Source organism: Apium graveolens, chromosome 4 (genome assembly GCF_009905375.1).
Source record: "Apium graveolens cultivar Ventura chromosome 4, ASM990537v1, whole genome shotgun sequence".
Classification (NCBI taxonomy): Eukaryota; Viridiplantae; Streptophyta; class Magnoliopsida; order Apiales; family Apiaceae; genus Apium; species Apium graveolens.
Window position 1 is genome coordinate 42,153,445 of NC_133650.1, and position 7,030 is coordinate 42,160,474.

Here is a 7,030-nt window from a genome sequence, read left to right on the forward strand (position 1 = left end):
TAAGATTTAAAAACAAGTACCATATGCGGAATAGTTAAATCCTGATATACTCCTAAATACTGATATTACAAATCCTGATATCATACTAAACTCTGAAAAATTACTTTCCAGTGGTAACAACATAAATATTGAATCACATGTTGAGGGGGAGCAACATTATCCACATCAAGAGTGAAGTTCAAGTGATTCAAATGAAGATACATCAGGGAATACTTCATCAGACTCTAATTCCTTAAATACCGATAAGACAAATCCTAATAATTCTGAAAGCACTGATTCAGGGGGAACCTCAAGAAATAATAATGTTACACATCAAGATGGAAATAGGGACTTCATGGATCATGGGGGAGTATCTTCTTCAAGGAGTCAATTTTTTCTGCTAGAAAATGGACTAAGTCACACAATCCTGACTTAATCGTTGGAAATCCTGATAGTGGTGTGAAGACAAGGAAAGCTACTCAAAATGAATGTCTCTACCATTCATTTTTATCTCAGACTGAACCAAAGAAAGTTGATGAATCTCTTCAAGATGTTGATTGGGTCACATCAATGGAAGAGGAGCTCAATGAATTTGAAAGGAACAAAGTCTGGACTCTAGTACCAAGGCCAAAAGACAGATCAATAGTTGGTTCTAAGTGGGTGTTCAGAAACAAGACTTACAGTGAGGGAATAATTACAAGAAATAAAGCAAGGTTAGTTGTAAAGGGCTATTTTCAGTAAGAAGGTATTGACTATGATGAGACTTTTTCTCCCGTTGCAAGACTTGAAGCCATCAGAATTTTTCTGGCTTAGGCTGCTCACATGAAGTTTAAAGTGTTCCAAATGGATATGAAGAGTGCATTTCTAAATGGTGAACTTGAAGAGGAAGTGTATGTTGAAAAACCTCCAAGGTTCATTGATACAAAGTATCCAAATCATGTCTACAGATTGGACAGAGCACTTTATGTACTAAAGCAAGCTTCAAGACCCTGGTATGAACACTTACACAGTTCTTACCGGACAGTGGTTTCAAAAGAGGTACTATTAATAAAACCTAATTTTATAAATATCTTCGTAAGGACTTATTATTAGTTCAGATGTATGTCGATGATATCATTTTCGGCTCTACTAATGATAAACTCGGTGAGAGGTTTTCTAAGCTAATGCAGTCCAGATATCAGATGAGTATGATGGAAAATTGAGTTATTTTCTGGAATCACAAGTCAAGCAGACTGAATAAGGTATCTTCATTAATCAAGCAAGATATATGAGGAATTTACTGAAAAGGTTTGGAATGCAAGATAGCTCAACTGCTATAACTTTCATGGTCACTACAACTAAGTTAGATTTAAATACTGGTACATAAGTATATATAACTAACTATAGAAGTATGATTGGATCACTCTTATATCTGACTACTAGTAGGCACGATATCATGTATGCTACCTATCTGTGTGCAAGATTCCAAGCTGATCGAAGGAAACCACACCTTATAGTTGTGAAAATAATTTTTAAATATCTTAAGGGCACCATAAACCTTGGTTTGTGGTATCCAAGAGACTCGGACTTTAAGCTAATAGGATATTGAGATGCTGATTTTGCAGAATGCAAAATAGACATGAAAAGTACTTCTCAAAGCTACCAATTACTTGAAGGCATATTGGTTTCTTGGTTTAGCAAGAAACAAAAATCAGTTTCTACTTCTACTGTAGAAGCTAAATACATTATTTTAGGAAGCTGTTATGCACAGATTTTTTGGATAAGAATCAGTGAATGGATTATGGGTTAAAGTATTCTAAAATTCCTATATATTGTGATAATCAAAGTATTATTGCAATTACAAGAAATCCAGTACAAGTGATTAAGCACATCAACATAAGGTATCACTTCATAAGGGAACATACGATGGAGGGTAGAGCGGAATTGCACTCTATACTTACAGATCCACAATTAGCATATATCTTCACCAAATCACTTATGAAACTACCATTAAAGATTGGTAAATCAGTTGGGAGTGATCTCAGGATTTTTCTCAAATGCTGATGAATAAGTTATTTTCAATGACAGGCATAAATGATCAGAGTTTGGCATCTATTTATAAGATTCATAATTTTATAAGATCTGATAACTGTATTAAACACAGATATCATGTATTCATGCTATTTTTTTATTAAAATTGATTAGAGTGTTAAATTCTGATAATTTACTCTCTATAGTACTTTGCATGAATTAACTTTGATGGTAGGATTAAATACTGATATGAGTCAAACATATTGGTTGACTGTTAAACTCTGATGATTTTTAAATTTATTTAGAAATATATAAATCAGTATTGTATTTCAATAAATGGGTTTTACATAAATGAGTAATTATTTTTAATGATTACTTGTGTGTGATTAGTATCGTGTAAAAAGGAAAAATGGTTCAGTAATTGTAAGTATTATCTTGTGTAACAATGCATGTTTTTAATGATTTCTTTTTATCTGGTCCATTATTATTGGTTACACTACACATTTCTGCCACGTGTCCTACTAATTTGAACCGTTTGCCAGTAAAAGAGTGTGGAGTTATACAAAATCAATTTTTGATTTTGATTTTCATTTTATATCAAATTTAACTTTATCACTTTTCTTTTACTCTCTCTATTATCTGTTTTAAACTCTAAAACCCTAGTCGGTGTTTAAACTTTTCTTTGACAAATAGCTACCATGAATTCGACAATTACAACAAGAGCTTTTACCTATAATAATGCCAAGTTTGTTCCAAATAACTATGCAACTATTATCGACAAGAACGGCATAAATCCTAATTATAATATCTTTCAAGATTTATTGGCTATAAGTGAGGTGGGATTTGCACTTGTTAATCCTACTACAGTTTATGGTAACAATGTTCTTGCTTTCTGGAGAACGGGTGTGTTTGATGATGGTGGTCCCAATGGAAGTACTCCAAGTATCACGTTCCAATTCAATGGGGAAACAACGATAGTCACTCCTCAAACTGTCAAGGATGCTCTTCATATCCATTCCCATGATAGTTGTACCCCTCCAATAATTGATGGAGAGATGAGGAGATTTCTTTCCCAAATTGGGTATGATAAGGAGATGAAGAATTTAGGTCAATTAAAAAGGTCCGGACTTCGAAAAGAATGGAAGTTCTTCTTTGACTACATAACAAGAGCATTCAACAACAAAAGTACTAACTTTGATGCTCAACCTATGATGTCTCAACAGATTGGGTACTCTCTACTACATTCTTGCAAATATGATTTTGGTTGAGTCATCTTATGCTTCATAGTGATAGGTTAAATGCTTACCCAAATAATGTCTATTATGCTAGATTTTGTCAGTTAATTTTCAACCACTATTTCCCAAATGTTGATATTCCTACTAATCAGATTATATCTATTTTTAAATTGACAAAAGAGCTTTTTCTGATTTGATTAATAAGGATAAAGAGAGGGATGATGTTCCTGCTCATAAAATTCCAGTTTCTGTCAGGAACTTGCCAATTGCAAGGCTTCTGGAAACATATGGACAACAAAATATACAAAGAGCTAGGATACATGAAAATACTTATGGGAACCCCAATGTAGCCAACCCCAGCTCTACCACCCAAACACAAACCCGAACACAATCCATCTCAGATGTCTCCCAATAGGCACCTATTGTAAAAAGAAAGAGGCTGGCAAAGTTTGATGCTTCACATGCATCAGGACTTAGGGATTCTCAAAAACCACCTTCAAACACTGATACATGATAGGGTGGAAGCAAAACAATACCCTATCATTCTTCTAAACAACTTATAGAGTATATATATATATTACATGATTTTATTCCTCAAAATTATTATATTTTGCATTGAATTGGATTTTTATTTAATATATTTTAATATTTTATTGTAGAGAGTAAGAAAATCCTAAACTTGGATGAATTGGAGAATAAAAGCTGAATTTTGAGATTTATTATTAGGAAATTAGGATTTGTTGGACTACGCCCACATACTTTACTGTTTGGGTCATATCTTGAGTTCCAAAAGTCAGAATTGGACGATTTAACAGCCCACGTGAATATAACAGAATTATATTTAATTATAAAGTAGTCCAAGTATCAAATTACAACTGGAGAGGCCCATAATTACTGAAGAAAAGTCAACTATGAATTTTCTTTATAAAATAGAGATCAGCTTTGGAAACGTACTTGTATACTTTTATCATAAACAAATAGGAATGTATTATGAGAGAGATATATACAGACATTGAGAGACATATATAGAGGGATGAAGACTAATACTTTTTTTTTGAAAAAGATTGAGGTTTTTCTATTCTTTATGTGTTCTTATCATATTATGTGTTCTGTTAATCTATTATGAGTGACTAGATTTTTAAATTTGGATTAATCTAAACCCTAGTTATGACTATTATATAAATTTTCAAATCCCCCCAATTTAGTTATATTACATGCTCTTTCTTATTGAGTTGTATTTAATTAACAGTTACATATCAGACGTGGTTATGTGTATTGTTTGAACCAATATCTATTTATCAACAAAAGTTGGATTTATGTGGTTGTGGTTTATCGAATAGGGACATAAAATTCTCCATGAAAATAGGTAGAATGGATTATTAGGAAGTTTGAATGATGTGTTTAATGTCTCTAAATTGCATGATACCACAAAAATAGGTTTGACTGTATTTTAGAAAAGCCATTAATTCTCGACAGAGGTTCTTGGTATTTTATAGGGTGCATCTTTTCTCTTGAGTAGTATTTGATTGATTAGGGCGGGAAATCATAATTGCATTGGTTCATACTAGTGGGGATACTTAACTCTGAATGTTTTTAGTTATTTGATTAATACAACATATTTGCTTTAGTATAATTTTAGTTAAATAATCTCTTAGTTTTTATTGTATTACTTGATTAGTTAAATAGAGTCAAGAATTACTAGTGATTGGTACCTTTGTCCCTGTGTGATCGACTCTGACTTATCCTACTACATTTTTAGAAATATTTTTTAGATATTATTTTTTAATATGTACACGACAACCTTGTCAAATTTTTAGCATCGCTGTTGGGGACAAAACGATATTAGATTAATTAATTTTTGAGTTAGTTTAGCTAAGTCTCTTAGTTATATGCATCAGTTATTATTCCTTTGTTATTTGATATTGATTTCTAGTTTTCTTGTTTCATGCAAACTGAAGTTCAAATATAAAAAACTTAATTGCTTTTGATTCTGAAACTGAAGCTACAACAAGAAGACAAGCGGGTGGACAAAGAAAACAGATAACAAGGAAGTTATGGGTAAAGTAGTACCAGCTAAAGCTCTCAAAGAGCAGGGTATGCCAGATACTAAGGACGTACTCTCCAGTATTCTCAGACCATCAGTCACGGCTACCCACTTTGAAATCAAACCTCAATTCATCCAATTCATCTCCAATGATTCTTTCACAGGATTGTTCACTGAAAATAATTTTGATCATCTTGAAAATTTTCTAGAGTAGTGTGATACGATAAAGTTGACCAATGTTAGTGATGATGCAATAAAGCTGCACTTATTTCCATTCTTTCTTCGAGATGCAGCAAAAGATTGGTTGAAAGATGAAGTCCCAAACAAGTTCACTACTTGGGTTGGTTTAGCAAAGTCCTTTCTACTCAAATTTTTATGTTAAAAGAAGATTGCAAAGCTCATGAATGATATATCTAACTTCAACGGGATGTTGATGAGTCTCTTCATAATGCGTGGAAAAGATACAAAAGGTTTCGTAGATAATGTCCTCATTATGCCATTCATGATTGGTTGTTGATCCGGACATTCTACAATGGGTTAACATAAGAATTCCAAATTTTTTTATGTTACTTCTGGTGGATCTATTATCAGGAAGAAGAAACTGAGGATATGCAATCTTTGTTAGACGATATGGCATCTAATGATAACTATCCTTATAGTGACAGAAATCATCCTAAGAAGGGTGGTAAGTATGATGTTGATGCTCTAACCATATTGAATACTACTATGCAGGAAATGGTTAAGAAAATTGAACAACTGGATTCTAGAACTTCATCTACAGTTTCCTCATGTGAGATATGTGGTGTAATCGGACACACTCGGAATATTTGTCAGTTCAATCCCTCTGGATTAGCAATGGTACAAGTAAATATCGTTTACAACCAAAATCAAAGGCAACAATATAATCCTTACTCAAACATGTATAATCCGGGTTTGAGAGATCATCCTAATTTATTCTACAAAAATGTTCAAGCTCAAGCTTAACTTCCACCAGCTCCGCCATAAAAATCTAACCTGTAAATTCTTTTGGAAGGATTTATCTCTACACAAGTAAAGAAGAATGAGGATATTGATGCAAATATCAATAATATTAAGGCTCATAAAAAATTGATGGAGAATTCAAGTACTCAAATTGCTTAGCAGTTGAGCCAACTCACCAAGTCTTCAGGCCATCTTATTGTCCAAACTGAACAACCGCTAATGGGCCACATCAATGTTGTAACTGTTAGGAGTAGAAGAGAATTGTAAGAACCAGATTTCACATTGACCAAAAGTGTTGTGACTGCTAAAAAATAGGAAGAAGAAATTTCAGCTGAAAAAGTGCTAGAAGAAGAGGTTGTGGAAGAAGAAGAGAAACAACCAGTTGTTGTTCCTCTTAAACCATATGTGCCACATGTTACTTTTTCACAAAGGTTAACGCAAGCTGTGCGAGAGAAGAAGTACGGTAAGTTTCTTGGAATTTTACAAAAGCTACACATTTATATTCCATTCTTGGATGTTATATCAGAGATGCCCTCCTATGTGAAATTTCTCAAATATATATTGTCAATAAAGAGAAAGATTGAAGAAAGTTCAACTATCTCATTAACGGCGTGCCATCTCGCAGAATAATCTTCCTAAAAAGTTAGAGGATCTAGGTAGCCAGTCAATTTTTATCAAACTAGGGGATGTTCAAATCAAAAGAGAATTGTATGATCTTGGAACAAGTGTCAGCCTAATGTTATTATTAATCTGTTAAAAGCTTCAGATGGGTGAACTGAAA

At 33.0% G+C, this 7,030-nt stretch overlaps 1 non-coding gene across 1 annotated transcript; it reads right to left on the minus strand.

Moving 5' to 3' along the window:
* Positions 1–5,662: 5,662 nt before the first annotated feature.
* Positions 5,663–5,768, minus strand: LOC141722176 (small nucleolar RNA R71). Its single transcript, XR_012575201.1, has one exon. It is a non-coding gene; the product is annotated as a small nucleolar RNA R71 (small nucleolar RNA).
* Positions 5,769–7,030: the final 1,262 nt, after the last annotated feature.